The sequence below is a fragment of the Hemiscyllium ocellatum genome, chromosome 1, assembly GCF_020745735.1.
Source record: "Hemiscyllium ocellatum isolate sHemOce1 chromosome 1, sHemOce1.pat.X.cur, whole genome shotgun sequence".
In the NCBI taxonomy this organism is placed as follows: Eukaryota; Metazoa; Chordata; class Chondrichthyes; order Orectolobiformes; family Hemiscylliidae; genus Hemiscyllium; species Hemiscyllium ocellatum.
The window spans coordinates 105095368-105116117 of NC_083401.1; positions in this window are offsets into that span (position 1 = coordinate 105095368).

The following is a 20750-nucleotide window of genomic DNA, read 5'->3' on the forward strand; positions in this document are numbered from 1 at the left end:
CAAATTATCACCAGTTAAAATGTTCAACCTTTTTATGTTTTAAAATGAATCAATTATAGGATCATTTTAGTTTTCTGGAGTACATCATCACTGAAATTAATTACATCTTATAATTTTTGACAGATGTTTAATGAAATATCCTTAACATAATTATAAGATACAAGGACTTAATTATGCAGGCAATAAAAAACTGAATATAAACATAAATGGAATTTTTCCTGAAAGCAGTCTTTCTTTTCCACTCAATCATTGCTTTGACTCAGCATTATGTTGATTTTTCAATCAACTTAATGGTATAATTTAAAATTATGTTTGTTGAGCATGTTGGAAAATGTACCAGTTAGATACATCAAATGCCAAAGCTGTTATTCTAATTTCTTAATTTCTTTGAAAAGAGCAAGTAAACGATTTGTTATGTGAAAAAAGTAATTATTTTATCAAGAAAGATTTGTTGTATTTGTATACAATGAATTCAGTCCACCTACAACAAAATGGAATCAAGTGTTTTTATCTTTCACTGTACTGAAATTAAGCTGTACTGAACAAAGCATTGAGCTGAAATGCAGCCTATTTATATGAAGGAAACAAAGAGTGAAATCAAAAAAGCAGCAAGACACCATGGTCAATTCTAATTTTATACAATGACTGCATTACAATGTGAGATCAGCAAACTCAACAAGAAAGTATTACAAGAGGAAGACTGCACACAACCTAGTACTTACAAGGCAAAGGCTTCATCAAGACAATGTACAGTCCAGAAAGGTATTGCAATGATACAGTTATCTTTCCAAATTATGAAACCCTCAAGAATTTAAGATTGATATTGAAATGCGTTTTATATATCCAGCTGAGATCTGTTCTAAATAAAAAGGGATACTTCAGAAAAAAAAGACAGGACCGCATTCTGTAGAATACATTTATCTTGGTAAAAGGAAATTGCAAAAACTTGAGGGTGGGCAAATGGTGGTAAATTGATGTTATGTATTGTGGTTTTCAAGGCCTATCGCACTGAAGCAGGTACTCTTAAAGGTTTTTCTCAATAATTGCACTGCGCAAAATAACTTAATCATTGTGACAATTTATTTTTGAATGTTATCAGAGTTTATAGAAAATGTAATGCAAACATATCCAATGATTTTTTTTATCTTTATCTAATTATCAGATTTTTGAAATCCAACAAATCTTGCAAATTGGGGGATAATAGACATTCTGGTCAGTTTTTAGATACTTGAACAGCTGAAAGAACATCAAAATAATTTTACAGATACATTGTCTGTACAACTCTAACCAAAGTGGACTCAGGTTTTTACTATTCTCCTTGTGGCGAATTTTACCGAAGTCTGTGGATAGCACTGCAGATGCACAACACAGAAGAACAAGTTTATAAACTTGCCAGAAATTCCTGATATGCATTTCTAGTAGGTGAGGCTCCATGCTCGATGTTGGATTTTGTAAGGTCAGCCCTTTCCTGAAGAAATCCTGCATTCAAGCAAAAGCAGACACATTATAGTGACTGCAACTGATCTCATACCACTTGTCTTTAGCAAATCTAGGAGCTCAGATTACTGACCTGACATATCTGGATAAGTCTTGAATAGCAGTCTGCTGGATCCGATACATTACAATCCCTCAGAAGTTGAATATCTTTGAACTCTGTCTTGTTTTTAAAACTAAATGTTCTGGCTAGTGACTCCAGAACTCATTTTGTTCTAAAGAAAATCTTGCCTGCAAAATTAGTTTGCTTTACATGTTCGTTCTATACGCAAATGTTCAGCACAAGGTTCCATTTATGAACCTGTTCCTTCTGAGCTAACACTGTCAATTTTCAGTTGTACTCAATAAGTTATGAAATAAGTCAGACTAGAGTGGGTAGTGACAGAAGGGTTAAAACATGAGTGATGTGGGCCAATATACAACATCATAAGTATTCTTGAAAATGCGAACGTAAGCTACAGACATAATTTAAAGAGAACTATATAAGACTTAGTCTTAAGAATAGTGTCTTGTTAATATGAATTATCTACATGTTACTGATCAGATCTTTAATTTGAAAATGATATGGTAGTACTTACATTGTTACTTTTGTACCTCTCTTCTGGGAGCTATGGTCCTCCATAGAAACATTTGTTAAATCAACATTGATTTTAACCGTTCTACAACATTTGTCAGTTATCTAGCACAATCAACATCTCAGTATGGAACAATAGTCTGGCAGGAATCAGAGATAATCAAAAATGAGGTAAAAAAGATTTGTTTTAAAAAGACTTTTAAAAGTGGAGAGAGTGATATCAAGTTGGAGGGATAACAGGAGAACCCTCCCAAAGGCAGAATGCTGATTTAAGAGGTGGTGGAGCAAGATGTAGAGGATATTAATGCATGCAATAATTTTAATTTCAAAAAGGATAGATTTTAACTAGGTGGCAATGGGCTATTGAAATTGAACTACCACATTTACTGGTCTATCCATCCATGATTTTACTTGCAAGGTTTTCACAGGAAATTGCCTGATTCAGGTGGAAGCCATGATTAAGCATGTGTCCAATATCATACATAGTATCCTGATCGTATTATCAAGATAAAAGTGGACAAATTGTGCTCAAGTAGTGCTCATACTCTCCTCCCACCTTTAACTAGGTGGTGACCAGGCTAAATAGCAGGGCTTAAAAGGGACTTGCCATTGCCTATCACAAATTATCCATAAAAATCAAAAGAAACTGCAGATGCTGAAATTCAGAAACAAAAACAGAAATTGCTGGAGAAGCTCTGAGATCCAGTTTTGAGGAAGGATCACTGGGCCTGAAACGTTAATTCTGATCTCTCTCCACGGGTGCTGCAGATCTGCTAAGCCTTTCCAGCAATTTCTGTTTTTGTGACAAAATTATCCGTTTTCTGTTTTGATGCTTCTAGATGAAGCAAGAGTGGTCTTCCTGGTCCCATGATAAAAGGGCTACTGTCGGCCCCTCTGAAGGGTGGCCAGGCATGCCCTCCCTGGAAAATGCAGTTGAGCATTTAATTAGCGCCTCCAACTAATCCACAAAACTGAATTCAGGTCAAGGCTAAACGGCTTACACCAGCTTGCCGGTAAGACTAAGCAAATGGAAATTGTGTTCTTTCTGCCATTTACTAGTTCTTCGCTGATAGGTGAAAGCAAGCATAATATGGGAACTGGAGACAAATGGAGTTGGGAAAGACAAAACTGTATGAGCGTAAGATTTGTTGCAGGGAGGATCAACTTGCAAGGATCCAAACAAGTTGCCTAGGACCATAAAAAAGGTGATGTCAGAATTTGGATAGGTCAAAACTAATTGTGATGATGACCTTGATGAGATTTTCAACTGTCGTGGGATAAGCCTTTTACACAGTTGAAGGTACACAAGGTATGGGATTTAAAGCTGACCTAAAGCTCATTCAAATACACTGAAGTAACGTAACAATTGAATAATGAAGAAGTAGGGAAATGATGGTAGAAGAAGCTAGACTGTGGAGGTTGTAATAGGAATTGTATGTCTCATTCATGTCATGAATGAGACACTCAATCGAACAGCTCTTTGGAGTAAAGGGCAGTAGCAGAGTGGTCAAGCTGAATGTCTTGAATATTTATAGAAATTGACTCCATAAATGAAATAGGTATTGATGTCCTCCAGAGATGACCATATCTGGATGGATGGGGAAACCACTACAGAAGATATGCTAGCCATTTTGGGACAGAAGGTCAATGAGAAGATCAAAGTGAGGGTATTGCCATTGTTGGTCGAGAAAGATGCAGTGGTCAAACAGATAATAGGAAGAACAAGTTGAAGCAGAAAAGCAGAGATATGTGATGGTCACCATGTGGTGATCCTCAGTAAAATGGAAGAGACTAAAAAAAGTTTACCATGTGTAAAAAGACAGGTTTTTAGTTTCTTGAGCTCAGGATGTGGAGTGACTTGAGCCAGTGGTGATTGGCCTCTCCCTGACCTGCAGCAGAAAATGGTATTGCACTGTTACTGCACCTGGTCTGTTTAATCAAGAATACGCGAGCATGTTTGAGAAAATTCACTAGCAATGTCTCCACTATTCCCTCAGTTTCAGTAGGTGAACTGTTGAACAGACAGTTCAGGGCCTTCTTGAAGCCAGCTCCACAAGCATGTAGACAAACCTCCTGCAAAATTATTTACAGTGGGCTGGACATTTTGGCAAGATGGCCAGAAAGCATCTTCTTCACCAGGTCAACTCTCAAAGCACCAGCATTCCTGGGAGAGTAAAATAAATGCTATGAAACTGCTCTTGAAACACTGCAATATTGACATTAACGTTCAATAGGAGCTTGCTTTCACTCATTCAAGATGGCAACAATCTGCCTGGCTGCGTCATGCTTTGAATCCAAGTGCTTTGATGGTGATGTAGAGCAACAGTACAGAAGGAATGAAAAGAAAGCACATTGTGTAGTCCAGATTCCATGTGGGACATGCTGCCCCATGTACTCATAGATGGTCTTTTCTCTGGAATGGGGGAGTCCAGAAGTAGAGGGCATAGGTTTAGAGTGAGAGGGGAAAAATTTAAAAGGGACCTAAGGGCAACTTTTTCACACAGAGAGTGGTGTGTGTATGGAATGAGCTGCCAGACAAGTGGTGGAGGCTGGTACAATTACAACATTTAAAAGGCATCTGAATGGGTATATGAATAGGAAGGGTTTTGAGAGATATGGGCCAAGTGCTGGCAAATGGGACAATATTAGGTTAGGATATCTGGTCGGCATGGATGAGTTGGACCAAAGGGTCTGTTTCCATGCTGTACATCTCTATGAATCTGCGTGAGAGTTAGTCATGTGGAGACCTGCGGCAGAAATTCAGTAGATGTCATCGTGAAATTCAGGGACAGTGGACAACTATGACCAGATGAGTCATTGGGGTGGCTCTGTGGTTAGCTCTATGGTTAGCACTGCTACCTCACAGCACCAGGGACCCAAGTTCAATTCCTGCCTTGGGTGACTGTGTGGAATTTGCACACAGTCTGAATGGGTTCCCTCTGGTGCTGTGGTTTCCTCCCACATTCTAAAGATGTGCAGGTTAGGTGGATTGGTCAGGCTAAATTGCCCACAGTGGCCAGGAATGTGCAGGATGGGTGGATTAGCTGTGGTAAATGAGGGGTTACAGGGATAAGATAGGTGGGTAGGATGCTCCTCGGAGGGTCAGTTTTGAATGGCCTGCTTCCACACAGTAAGGATTCTATGAAAGACACAATAGGTCACAGGATCACAAATTTAGAAATTATAGGCGAGCATTCTGGTTTTTCCTTTCACTCATGCAGATGTACGTTTTGAGCTATAAGCAATTTTTCAACCCACACTTACTGCAAATGCTAGGTCATGGAACCTCAGAAAGTCTGTTCTATGTTCAGATGAACCTTCACTTTTCTGATTGATCACATACTTTACTGAATACCTTTTGAAAATCAAGAAAAATACCCCTGTGGAATTATCTTCATCCTTAACATAGCTGTCTCTGTAATAGCACTCTATTCAATACTCCAATGTTTATCTCATTTGTGATCTGCACAGCCATCCATTCCCATTCTCGGGTTGTGATGTAGGAGATGGTGAGGACGCAGATGCTGGAGAGTCAGAGCCAAAATGTATGGTGCTTGAAAAGTACAGCAGGTCAGGCAGCATCCAAGGAGCAGGAGAGTTAACGTTTTGGGCATCAGCCCTTCATCAGGAATGTGGAGGGGAAAGGGTTCTGAGAGATAACTGGGGTGGGATGGGGTAGAGGGTGGGGCTGGGGGAAAGGTATGTGGGAGGATGATGGGTGGGAGGTAATTGGGATAGCTTGGTGGGGAAAGTAGAGTGGATAGGTGGGAAGGAAGATTGACAGGTAGGACAGGTCAAGAGGGTGGTGCTGAGTTGAAGGGTTAGATCTGGGATGAGATGGTGGGGGGAGGGGAGATTTGGAAACAGGTGAAGTTGACATTGATACCGTGTGGTTGGAAGGCCCTAGGCAAAAGAAGAGGCATTGTTCTTCCAGTTTGTGGGAGGGTTTGATTTGGCGGTGGAGGAGGCCCAGGACTTGCATGTCCTTGGGGGTGTGGGAGGGGGAGTTGAAGTGGTTGACCATAGGGCAGTGGGTTTGGTTGGTGCGTGAGTCCCAGAGACGTTCCCTGAACCGGTCCAGTTGGCATCCTGTCTCCCTGATGTAGAGGAGACCACATCGAGAGCAACAGACGGTAGATGAGGTGGGTGGATGTGCAGGAAAATCTGCTGGATTTGAACTGATCCTTTAGGGCCTTGGACAGAGTTGAGGGGGGCACGCATGGGCACAGGTTTTATAACTCTTGTGGCAGCAAGGGAAGGTGCCAGGTGTGGGGGGTGGGTTGGTGGAAGGCATGGACCTAATGAAGGAGTCATGGAGGGAATGGCCTCTGGGGAACGCAGATAGTGATGCGAAGGGAAATATATCGTTGGTAGTGGGATCTGACTGAAGGTTGTGGAAATGGCAGAGGATAATGCACTGTATCTGGAGATTTGTGGGGTGGAAGCTGAGATTCAGGGGTTCTAGACTTGTTGGGGTTGGAGGGGTGGGATTCGAAGGCAGAGGTACAGGAAGTGGAGGAGATGTGCTGGAGGTTGTTATTGATCACATGGGAGGGGAAATGCGGTCCTTGAAATGGGAAATCTTGGAGTGGAATTGCTCCTCCTAGGAGCAGGTACAGCGGAGACAACGGAATTGGGAATAAGGGATCATGTTTTTGCAGGACGTGGGAGTGTAGTCAAAGTAGCTGTGGGAATCAGTGGATTTGAAATAGATGTCCATATTGAGTCCAAGTGTTCAAATCCTCTGTGGCCTCACTTCTTCCTATATCTGAGACCCCTGCATGCCCCAAAACCCACTGAGTTCTCCATTTTCTGGCCTTTCATACATTACTGACTTACTTGTCGTTTGGCGACTTCAGCTTTGGAAGTATCTCCCTAAAACTTTCCTCATAATCCTCTTCAAACTGTTCAGTTAAAACACTCCTTGGAAGTTACTTTTTTAAGGAGACTTTTGATTATCTGATCTATTTTTTCTATTTCATCTTGGTATAAAATATAAGATTAAACTCCTATTAAGTCACATGGAAAATTTTATTGTGTTAAAAAAGATACATAAAGGTAAGCTGTTTCTGATGTTTATTATGTGATCCAATATATTGGTGGAGATATTTGGCATTTCATTGTAAGCTGCTCAAATAAATGCAAATACTGAAATGCTAGAAATCTGAAACAAACAAAATGCTGGAGAAACCCAGCATGACTGGCAGCAGATCCTCTCAGAAGAGTCATACCAGACTCAAAACATTAACTGTTTCTCTCCACAGGTGCTGCCAGACTTGCTAAGTTTCTCCAGCACACTCTATCAGTGTAAGCTGGTGGTCATGCTGAAACTTATGGCTTCATTGTTGTAACTATAACTTTCAATGTATATTGCCACAGCACAAGCAATTGCTTATAGAAGATATTGATGTTGAAGAACCAATTTAAAAGTTATTGGGTACATACATGAGTGTATCACACATTGCATGGTACAAAGTCTTTAAAAAAATTCAGTACACTCATGATCTAGTACTTCTTATTTTTACTCAGGAAGGCTCCATTTCTCTGTTTTTGTGCTGTATGACTCAATGACTATTTATATATGCAGATTGTTAAACATCTTTTTTCAGATCAATGTTTTATTCCGCTACTCTGATAGCGCCTATTCCACCTGTCTTTCGGTCATAAGAGGCCAAATGTATGATCAAAGATGCACAACATGACCCCATGGATAGCCTGATAGGCAGACCTACATGGGATTTGCCAAGAATATTCCAATTTCTGATGAACAGTTCCCCATCACATGATCTACCACTTGATTCACTTACCCACCTGCCTTTTTTATTCATTTGCCATTGGCTAAGCCAACATTCGTGGGCCATTCCTAATTGCCCAGAAGACAGTTAAGAGTTAATCACATTGCTATAAGTCTGGAGTCAGATATAGGTCTAACCAAATAAGGATGGAAGATTTCCTTCCCTGCAACAGATGGGTTCATCAACCAATCGACGATGGTTACATGGTCACTGTTAGGCTGGTTCACTGTTGCAGATTTTATTGAATCCTAATTTCAAATTCCACCAAATCTCACTACGGTGGGATTCACTTCCATTTACTTAGAACATTGGTCTGGGTTTCTAGGTTGCTAGTCCACTGACTTTACTGCTGTATGACCACTTCCCCCATTTCCTGATTCACACATCCACTGACCAACATACAAATCAGAACTGCAAGCTTATGATATGTTAGTTTGTGCTCTTAAAAAAAGGGAGGGGTCTTTGCAGGTCACTTCAGTGACTCAGCTGACTGATGCTAAAGATGCACCTGTGATAGTAAAGTGGAGGATGAGAATCATTTTACACAGGGAGGCCCTCCCCAAGCCAATTCCCCATCTAAAACAATTGTGGACAGCACAGTATCATAAGGCTAATTTGATGGACAATAATTTGTAATCTCGCTGATGGTGGAAAATATTTTCAACTCTTCTGCCATACAAGTTTTAGAATTTAGGGTGTTTTTCTTGAGCTTTCTACTCAAAGACTAGCCGGCGGCACAGTGGCACAGTGGTTAGCACTGCTGCCTCACAGCACCAGAGACCTGGGTTCAATTCCCGCCTCAGGCGACTGACTGTGTGGAGTTTGCACATTCTCCCCGTGTCTGCGTGGGTTTCCTCCGGGTGCTCCGGTTTCCTCCCACAGTCCAAAGATGTGCGGGTCAGGTGAATTGGCCATGCTAAATTGCCCGTAGTGTAAGGTAAGGGGTATGTGTAGGGGTATGGGTGGGTTGCGCTTCGGCGGGTCGGTGTGGACTTGTTGGGCCGAAGGGCCTGTTTCCACACTGTAAGTAATCTAATCTGGATTGTTTGTTAAGTCTCTCATCTCTTAGAATGACCATGTTGATTTCAGTTCTTTCATATATAAATCGCAAATTTTTTTTAGAAAGTTACATTCTCAAGTGAACTTTAATAATTGGTGTCATGTCGGCCCAGATAATGTGTGGAAGGTGTAAGTTTCCCTGTGAGGCTGTCTGTGCCACTATGGTCAGACTGATTCTAATGTAAAAAACAGATTTACAAAATCTTGAAAGAACTGAAATCAACATGGTAATTCTAAAAGATGAGAGACTTAACAAACAATCTAGGTCTTTTGCAATATATAATTTCAGCTACATCACACTGTAAACTTTTGCTATAAGTTCTGTGTCTTACAATCTTATTCTTCACAATCACCTGATGAAGGAACAGCACTCCGAAGGCTAGTGCTTCCAAATAAACCTATTGGACTATAACCTGGTGTTGTGTGATTTTTAACTTTGTACATCACAGTCCAACACCAGCATCTCCAAATCGTGACTAACATCGACACCACTAATTGCCAGCTTAAAGTGGTGAGGATCTCCAAGAAGATCGCACATATCGACACAGACATCATGTTTCTACAGAAACGCAGACAAGCAGGAAAGATCCCAAAAGGATTATGGATCACGAACCCACTCAAGTCAACTACAACATAGACTACGTGGAGAGACTTTACCACCGCACCTCTCGCAAACTCCTCAATCACCTCGTGCACCAACTCTACAGCAAGCGCCACAACCTTGAAATTTAGATGGAGTCCACACTGTCAGCCTGCACTCAGGATACAGCAGTACGGTGACGGGACATTGCCAAACAGGCAAGGTGACAAAATTACACCATGTACATGCACACCAAGGACAAGAAACCGGAGAAAATTGGCGTCACCACCAGCAGTAGCCAAGCCCACCCTGGCACCACAGTGGAAAATGTTATCACCGCGGGGAAGTTGATCATCAACTTATCGGACCACACCCTTCAATCAGAAGAGATTGCAGTTCTTAGCAGGATCTCAATTTCTGCCCCACCATCAAAATGGACCCCGTGGTTCTTGCAGCAGACACGGAGGAATTCATCAGGCGAATGAGACTCCAGGAATTCTTTCAAGATGCCAGCAGTGATCTCAATGAGCCCACCGACAAACCTGAACAGTCATCACAGGGATCTGTAGAGGAGCAATCAAAGAAGGAATCAACTGGACCCCACCGGAGGGCAGCTGACCTGGGCTTGACATGTATGCTCAAACCATCAGGAGATATATAAATGCCAGGTTCATCAGCTGTAACCACAAGATAGAGCAGAACATCACCCGATCACAACACAATGCCATCCATCCTCTTAAAACCAATCACATTGTCATCAAACTAGCAGATAGAGGAGGAGCCATTGCCATTCAGAATAGAACAGATTACTGCAAGGAAGTGTACTGACAACTGAACAACCAGGAACACTACAAGCAACTACTGGATCCAACCAAAGACCACACCCGTAAACTAAACACATTAATCAGGACTTTGGATCCAGTTCTTCAAAGTTCCCTACATGCACTCATCCCACATACTTCTCGCGTAGGCGACTTCTATTGCCTTCTGAAGATACACAAAGCCAACACACCAGGATGACTCATCTTATCAGACAATGGGACTCTATGTGAGAACCTCTCTGACTATGTCGAAGGCATCTTGAAACCCATTATACAGGGGACCCCCAGATTCTGTCGTGACACTACAGATTTCTCACAGAAACTCAGCACCCACGGACGAGTTGAACCGGGAACATTCCTCGTCACAATGGACATTTCAGAACCCTATACCAGCATCCCCCACAATGACTGCATTGCAGCAACAGCCTCAGAACTCAACACCAACAACTGCCAATATCCAAACACCGTCCTACAACTTATTCACTTTATTCTCGATCACAACGTTTGACAACCAGTTCTTCATCCAGACACATGGAACAGCCATGGGGACCACATTTGCACCCCAATATGCCAACACTTTCATGCACAGGTTCAAACAAGACTTCTTCTCGATGCAGGACCTCCGACCAACACTATACACCAGGTCCATTGGCGACATTTTCTTCCTCTGGACCCATGGAGAGGAGTCACTGAAAAAACTACACAATGATTTCAACAAGTTTCATCCCACCATCCAACTCACCATGGACTACTCTCTACTATCTGTCTCATCCTTGGACACGTGCATCTCCATCAAGGATGGGCACCTCAGCACCTCACTCTACTGTAAACCCCCAGATAACACTTCTCCAGCTTCCACCCGAAACATAGTAAAACAGCCATCCCCTCTGGACAGGCCCTACGCATACACAGGATCTGTTCAGATGAGGAGGAATGTGACTGGCACTTGGAAATACTCAGGGATGCCCTCACAAGGACAGGGTACAATGCTCAACTCATCGAAGGAACTGTAATGGCCTTCTCTGGAGACAGACACGAGCTGCAACCGACAGGATACTCTTCATTGTCCAGTACTTCCCAGGAGCCGAAAAACTATGTGTTGCATAGTTCTTCGCGACCTGCAACACATTATCAATGAGGATGAGCACCTCGCCAAGACTTTCCCCATGCCTTCACTTCTCGCCTTTAAACAACCACCAAACCTCAAACAGGTAATTGTTCATAGCAAACTATCCGGTTTTCAGGACGATACCATACAACCTTGTCACGGTAGGTGCTGCAAGACGTGTCAGAGTGTCGACATGAATACCACCATTATGCACGGGGGCACATCCCACCATGTACGTGGCAGGTACTCATGCGACTCAGCCAACATTGTCTATTTCATACACTGCAGGCAAGGATGCCCTGACGCATGCTACACTGGCAAGACCGAGCAGAGGCTACGGCAGCAGATAAATGGACACCACACAGCATTCAACAGACAGGAGTGTCCCCTCCCAGTTTGAAAACACTTCAGCGGTCCGGTAAATTCGACCTCGGAACTTCGGGTGACTGTCCTCCAAGATGGACTTCGGGTCAGGCAAGAACAAAAAGTGGCCAAGCAGAAGCTGATAGCCAATTTCGGTACCCATGAGGATGGCCTCAACTGGGACCTTGGGTTCAGGTCATGCCACAGGTGATCCCATTGCACTATACACACACACAGACATACAGACACACAGACACACAGATACACACACACACGCGCGCGCGCACACACACACACACACACACACACACTCTCTCTCATACGCTCACACATACACTCCCACACACACCCACTCACAGACTTATATCCCTTTACGCTCACATACACACATTCTATCACAGACACTCATAACCCTTCCCCCCCCCCACCCCTCACACACACACACCCACACCCACAAACACACATACACATATAAGTTTATGGGATGAATCTGTACTTGCAGAATTACATTTATACGTTGCTCAAAAACTGCATGAATCCATGTAAGATTCTGTAAATCCATTTTTTAGGTTAGAATCAGTCTGACCATTGTGGCACAGACAGCCTCACAAGGAAGCTCACACCTTCAATGCATTATCTGGGCCAACATGATACCAATTCTGTAAGATTGCAATCTTATTCTCCTCAACCACCTGATGAACGAGCAACGCTCCGAAAGCTAATGCTTCCAAATAAACCCATTGGACTATAACCTGGTGTTGTGTGATTTTTAACTTTGTACACCCCAGTCCAACACCGGCATCTCCAAATCGTAGAGAACAAGACTGTAAGACACAGAATTTATTGCAAAGTTTTACAGTGTTATGTAACTGAAATTACATTTGAAAAAGACCTGGATTGTTTGTTAAGTCTTTCATCTTTTAGAATGATCATGTTGGTTTCAGTTCTTTCATATGTAAATTGCAAAACTTTTTTTTAAAGTTACATTCTCGAGTACGCTTTAACAATTCATGTCATATTGGCCAGATAACGTTTTGAAGGTGTCAGCTTTCCTGTGTGAGGCTGTCTATGCCACAGTGGTCAGACTGATTTGAATCTTTAAAAAACAGATTTACAGAAGCTTACATGGAATGTGTAAAGTAAAGTAAAGTTGAGCAAAGTAAAATGTGATTCTGCAAGTACAAATTCACCCTACAAACTTATATGTGTATATGTGCATGTGGGTGTGTGTGGTGGGTGGTTGGGGGGGTATGAGTATCTGTGAGATAGTGCGTGTATGTGTGTGAGTGTGAGTGTAAAGGGTTATAAGTCTTTGAAAGAGTGTATGTGTGAACATATGAGAGAGGGTCTGCGTGAGCATGTGTGTCTGTATGTGCCTGGGAGGACGGTCACCCGAAGGTCCGAGGTCAAATGTCCCGAACCACTGAAGTGTTCTCCAACTGGGAAGGAACACTCCTGTCTGTTGATTGTTGTGCAGTGTCCATTCATCCATTGCCTTAGCCTCTGCTTGGTCTCGCCAATGTACCATGCCTTAGGGCATGGCTGAGCAGAGGCTGATAGCCAAGTTCGGTACCCATGGGGATGGCCTCAACCGGGAACCTTGGGTTCATGTCACACAGACAGACACAGATACTCCTACACACACACACACACACACACACGCAGACACACACGCTCACGTAGACCGTCTCTCATATGCTCACACACACTCCCACACACACCCTCTCACAGACTTATACCCCTTTACACTCACACACATACACATACTGTCTCACAGACACTCATAACCACCATCCACACACACACAGATGTACACGTACACCTATAAGTTTGTGGGATGGATTTATACTTGCAGAATTACATTTTACTTTGCTCAAAAACTGCATGAATCTATACAAGATTCTGTAAATCCATTTTTTTTTACATTAGAATCAGTCTGACCATTGTGGCATAGACGTCCTCACACAGGAAGCTTACAGCTTCCATACGTTATCTAGGCCGACATGACACCAATTGTTAAAGTTCACTTGAGAATGTAACTTCTAAAAAAAGCTTTGCGATTTACATATGGAACCAACATAGTCATTCTAAAAAATGAGAGACTTAACAAACAATCCAGGTATTTTTCAATATGTAATTTCAGTTATATCACACTGTAAACTTTTGCTATCAATTCTGTGTCTTACAATCTTATTCTCCACAGCCACCTGATGAAGAAGCGCTGCTCCGAAAGTTAGTGCTTCCAAATAAATCTGTTGGACTATAACCTGGTGTTGTGTGACTTGAAACTTTGTACACCCCCATCCAATACCGGCATTTCCAAATTATATATCTTTAAATGCATATTGTAGCTCAAAACTGTGGATAATGATGGGAGAGGCTGCAATTGTTGGATAGTATTCTTTTCAAAAGTTCAGGTGATTTTTAACTTAATTTTAGTTAATGTTAAGTAATGTTTATGGCTGTAGAGCAATAATGTTTATGGCTGTAATAAAGCACAATAGAATTGGTGAGGTCAGTGGTAGCACAGGGACTCAGAAACTCACCCATGTATTCATTAAACCCTATCTCTATACAAAATTATTTTCATTACATGGCTGACCAGGAATCTCTTCTGCTCTTATTTCCTGGCAATGGCATTTGTTGGAAGGATTTACTAGTTAATACTCAACTTGTTTACCTTCCTTGGTCATCAAGACCTGAAGCAGGACTTGTACCTGGACCTTCTGGCTCAGAAGTTAACCACTGCACCACACGACCTCTCAATTTAATATATAGTTGTAGTTAAAGAAAGAAAGGGAAATATTTGCGGTTGTAACAGTCGTTTTCATAGCTCATAACTTTCAAAAGTAATTAAACACAGGGCGGAATGTTCTCATTTGCATTTTCTTTTGACAAGCAAGATACATGGCATCCGGTCTTTTATGGCTCAGCACTACTTTCCTTACGTAATCTTCCACTCTTCACCTCATAAATTATGCAAATTGGCTCCTAGCTGCCTTTCTTGGCAAAATCGTCTGGCAGGTGAGGCAGAGGCGCTCACCACTCCTGCTGTTCAGGCTACTGGCACCATATTTAAAATCCAACTCCTCTCCAATTCAGATGCTGCAAGCCGGGAACGATGCCTTACTCTGTTGTGACTGAGTCTCTGCATTTAAAACAAGGAAAGGGAAGATTGCTCTCCACTTTGCAGATAGTGACCTAAAGGTTTTGGTGCTGAGGTAAGAAAAGGAGGGTAGTCCTTTTTACCAACTGACTATCACCATACCATGCTACCACACCTAGCCAATCTTGACACAAATTGCAGACAAGGTCAGTGCTGCCTCCCATGTAGTGGGTATGTAGATCAATAATCTTCTGTGCTCCAAAAGGGCAAGTTCCACCATCACCACCAAAAAGTTCCACCATCATCTCTCTGCTACCTCACTGTCATTTGGGCACCACTTACTGTAGTTCTGCCACTGTGCACATATCTCACCAATTCTCATGGACTGCTACTTTAGTATTATATTTGTGATGTCCTCCCCACAGCACTCAGCCACCTCAATGTCCTACCTACACTTCAATAATTGGGGACACATCACTACGTCTTCTGCTGGTTAATTACAACTATTTGTCCTTCCACCATTTCCATTATACTCAGCTCCATTTTATCTCATTACAGGAAAAGATGGCCCATCCCCAGATGGATATCTGCATAGCAACTGTAATACTCCTAGGCTGGTTGCATTTTACCTGCAGGTCTGACATTGGTCCTATCCCTGGAAGGCAAGGATATGAATCCTTAGACTCTGGTGGGAACAAGTACCTAAATGATTGTAGCCAACCCCTGATAGACCGAATTTCCCTTTGACCCCAATAAAGACTGCTCCCCTTTGACTTTCACCCATGGTCATTTGTTGAAGTATATGCAGTGTGTTTGTCACGAAGACTGCTGCAGGTGTGAGATCAGTGTAGCACAGGACCTTACAGTAATATATCCACCGATTTTATTGTTTAGTGCTGTCCAATGACAAGCTGTTTTTCTGTGCTATAAGGCAATGTAAGGCACAAAGGCTGGCATCCTGTAACTGAGCACTGAAGATTCTATGTACTAAGAAAGTAACGTGAGCCATACAGAGGTTGACAGCCCGTAAGTCAGTGCTGAAGTCAGTAAGTGGATGCTAAGAAAGCAATGTGAAGTAGATGTGTTGGTAGCCTCTAAGTAATCACTATGTATGTGAGCACTAAGAGAACAAGCTCAGGACAGTAAGATGTATCCTGGTTAAGTGCCTGAGATTCATTTGTGACAAAGTGGCCGGTCAGAAGCTGAAATTCGTATGTTTCTCTGAACTCCAAAGTAAAATGTTGAAGGGCTGAAGTGATGTGTGAGTTGGTCTAAGAGCAGGCATGATAATGAAGTGAAAATGGTGGATTGCATGGACAAAGGGTCAAGGAAGATGTCTCCCAGGGAATATGCAGGATTGTTGTTGTGAAGAACCATTTGGATGGTGGCTTGGACAAGCATTCAGTGGGATGCAGCCACTAGGTAGCCATTCTCATTTCATTGTCATGAATTTGCACCATCTAGTTTCTGGGAAAGGAGATTAGAAAGTAGCATATAGGTAAAGCAAGTTGGGGCTTTAATGAGATGCAAATGAAATAAAGATAGTCACTGCTCAATAGTGAAATTCTGAAGTTGCTATTTAAGGCTTAAACATAGAAACATTGAAAATAGGAGCAAAAGTAAGACATTCAGCCCTTCGGGTCATTCCTGCTTTCTCCCCCTACCCTTTGATCCATTTAGCCCTAAAAACTACATCTACCTACTTCATGGATATAATCAATATTTTGGTCTCAACTGCATTCTGTGGATGAAAATTCTACAGACTCACCACTCCCTGAATGGAGAAATTTCTCCTGGTCTTTGTTCAAAATGGCCTACTCCTTATCCTTTGTGGGCGGCATGCTGGCACAGTGGTTAGCACTGCTGCCTCACAGTGCCAGAGACCCAGGTTCAGTTCCCACCTCAGGCAACTGTCTGTGAAGTTTGCACAATCTCCCTGTGTCTGCGTGGATTTCCTCCGGGTGTTCTGGTTTTCTCCCACAGTCCAAAGAAAAATGTGCAGGTTAGGTGAATTGGCCATGCTAAATTGCCTGTAGAGTTAGGTGAAGGGGTAAATGTAGGGGAATGGGTCTGGGTGGATTGCTCTTCAGAGGGTCGGTGTGGACTTGTTGGGTCGAAGGGCCTGTTTCACACTGAAAGTAATCTAACCTAATCCTTAGGCTGTGTTCCCTGCTTCTGATTCCCTGGTCTTCAGAAACCTCTTCCTACGTCTACACTATCTCGCTGTGTTAGAATTTCAGAGGTTTTACAGAGATCCCTCCCCTGACTTTTCTAAAGTTGGCTGAATGTAGTCCTAACTCAATCAGTCTGTCTTCATACTTCTGTCCTGCCTTTCCAGGAGTTAGTCTGGCAAACCTATTGCCCTCCCTCCATAACCAGAGCATCCCTTCTTAAATAAGAGTTCAAAGGTGCACACAATACTCCAGATGTGATCTCACCAAGATTTTGCACAACTGAGTTAAGACTTGAAGGGGAAAACAATCACAGAAGGTTTTTCTTCAATTTGACATTTTGATAATTCATAGTCCACCTATTTTCCCACCTTTCTTGCCATTGCTGATGCCATACTTGGAAGGGCAGAATTCCACTATTGATCACCATTGTAATGAAGCGAACACTGCAGACACTTGTGTACAGCAAAGTCTTATAAACAGTGATGTGATGATAATGAGAACTTAGTTTTATTGTGATTTAATTGCTCCTCAAAATAGTGTCATTTAACTATGATGGGTCAGACATTACATTTAATGTGAAAGACTGTGGTAAAGGTTTAATACCAAAGACAGGTTCAGAGACCAAGGGGAGCCACATAGTCAGGTAGGAATGTGTGTGCTGGAGATCCTATCATTTAAGCTTAAGGCACGAAAGCTTAAGAATGTCCTTCCCATCTGGAGAGCTTTGATCACCACATCTCACCATGGATTGCATTTAGCCAGTGAAGCCACATTATATGGTGTACCACCAGGAATACTCTGATGGGTGGCCTGAAACCTGGTAGTGAAGGTGAATTTTTGTTTCTCATGCCCAACATGAGCACGCCACCACAAGAATCACAGGGTCCTCAAGTACTGTAATGATGTTTTCTTTAAATGTCCAAATCGACCCATTGAATGAATATTTCAAAATTCACAGAGAAAATATATTTCAACTGGAAGAAAAATCCCAAGGGTCAGACCCACTCTCCTTGGTTAAGTGAAATGGTTAAGGATTAGTATCAATTTGGAAGAAAAAGTGCAAAACTGTGTAAAGACAAGTGGCATTGAAAGCTTATAAGATTATGAAAGGATTGGACACTCTGGCAGCAGGAAACATGTTTCCGCTGATGGGTGAGTGCCGAACCAGAGGACACAGCTTAAAAATACGGGGTAGACCATTTAGGACAGAGATGAGGAGAAACTTCTTCACCCAGAGAGTGGTGGCTGCGTGGAATGCTCTGCCCCAGTCTCTGGATTCATTTAAGAAAGAGTTGGATAGAGCTCTCAGAGATAGTGGAATCAAGGGTTATGGAGATAAGGCAGGAAGAGGATACTAATTAGGAATGATCAGCCATGATCATATTGAATGGCGATGCGGGCTCGAAGGGCTGAATGGCCTACTCCTGCACCTATTGTCTATTGTCTATTGCATGTTAGAAAATTGGACTGAATATTAAAAAAAACAAAAAAGACAAGTTAATGGGGGAAAGTTAGAGTAAGAGATAAACCTAATCAGAAATATTATAAAGACAATAATCGGATGCCCACAAAACATTCAAAATGAGATGAGTCGTCAAAATGAATATTGACCCTAAAGAATTGAAGTCTGGAGAATTGACAATGGAAAGTAAAGAAATGGCAGATGAATTGAGCAGGTATTTTGCATCAATCTTCATTATAGGGGGTAGAAATAAAATCCCAGAAGCAGCGATAATTCAGGAAATGAAAGGGAGACTGTTTCTGGAAACTGAGAACCAGAGAAGTGGTACTGAGCAATTGTTGGATTTGCAGACTGATAGATACCTGAGTCCATTCCCTAGCTGGATTTCATCCTATTGTCTTAAAATAAGTAGATTATGAAATAGTTGAGCACTAGTTCTAATGTTTTTCAAAACTTCCTAGATTCAGGCAATGTTTCAATAGATTGGAATTTAGCGAATTTAACTTCCTTGTTCAAAAAGGGGATGAGACAGAAAACAGCAAGCTACAAATTATATAGCTTAACTTCCATTGTTGAGAAAATGCTAGAAACTATTAGTAATGAAGTTGTAACCGAGCGATTAGGTAAGTACAATGTAATCCAGCAGAGATAACATGGTTTTGTGAAAAAGAAAACATGTTTAAATAATCTCATTGAATCATGCAGTGTACAAACAGGCCATTTGGTCCAAAAGTCCCCATCGACCCTCCAAAGAGTGACCGCCCCAGGCCCATTCCCCTATCCTATTTCTCTACAGTTAACCCTGACTAATGCACCTTAACCTACACAGCCCTGAACACTATGAGCAATAGCCAATTCACCTAACCTGCTGACCTTTGGACTGTGGTAGGAAAGTGAAGCGCCCAAAGGAAACACACGCACTCATGGGGAGAATGCGTGGAGTTTGTACAGTTCCCCAAGACTGGAATTGAACCCAGATTCATGGTGCTGTGAGGCAGCACTGCAAACCACTGAGCCACTGTGCTGTCCTCAATCTATTGGAATTCTTTGAGGCAGAAACATGTGTTAGTGCCTAAGGGGGAAACTGGTAAATGTACTGCAGTCAGATTTCCAGAAGACATTTAATGACATGCTGCATTGATGGTTATTGCAGAAATTAAAAACTCGTGTAAGAGCATGGATAGAAAATTAGCTGGCTAACCAGAAATAGAGTAGGCATAAATGGATTTTTTTTCAGGTTGGAAAGATGTAACAAGTTGTGTACCACAGAGATCAGTCCTACGAGTGGAAACATCTCCACATCCATTCTATCCAGGCTTCTTAGATTTCTGTAAGTTTCAGTCAGATACCCCCATCTCCCTCCCCCCCCCCCCACCCCCCCGACCTGCCCTTCTAAACTCCTTTGAGTACTGACCCAGAGTTCTCAAATACTCCTCATAATGACAAGCCCTTCACCCCCAGGATCATTCTTCATTGGGTACAGGGCCCGAAACTGTTCACAATATCTGAATTGCAGTCTGACCATAGCTTTATACAGCCTCAGTAGGACATTTCTGATCTGGTATTCTAGCCCTCTTGAAACGAATGCTAATATTGTGTTTTCCTTTCTAAGTGCCAACTGAACGTATGAGAATCCCTAGTTGCTTTCTGCATTAGATAGTCAAAGCCTTTCCCTGTTTACAAAATAGTCTACTCTTCCTTCGAAAGTACATAACCTCACAAAATATAAATATTCTAACATAAAGTTTTACAGATAACACAGATATTGGAAATGAGGCTAACTTATGTAAATGATTTCAGGATGACACAGTTGAGGTAATAACTTCACCAACAGGGAGTAATTAGACTTAAGGAGAAAAACCTAATATTCCTGATTCGAATCTCAGTCTACACTTGGAGAACTGTTGGGAAATTTGTATTGTTTCTGTCAGAGAAGGCCTGACTGAATTAAAGAGTCTCTCAAGTACTTACATGGACAGTTTTGGGCCTTCATCGTGATTTAAGCAACCAAAATGTTAAAGGCTGGCAGTTCTCCATTGCTTGCAATGTGGCCAGGCATGTTGAATGTTACCATGATCTCACCAGGGATCATTGTTGGAACCCTGGACCCAGGTGAATGAGTAGGTTTGCGTTTGTGAGGGTTGGGCAGGTGAGTTGGAGGCAAGGACAAAGGCAAGGTTCATTGTGCAGAAAGCTGAGGAAAGCTAGGCGACT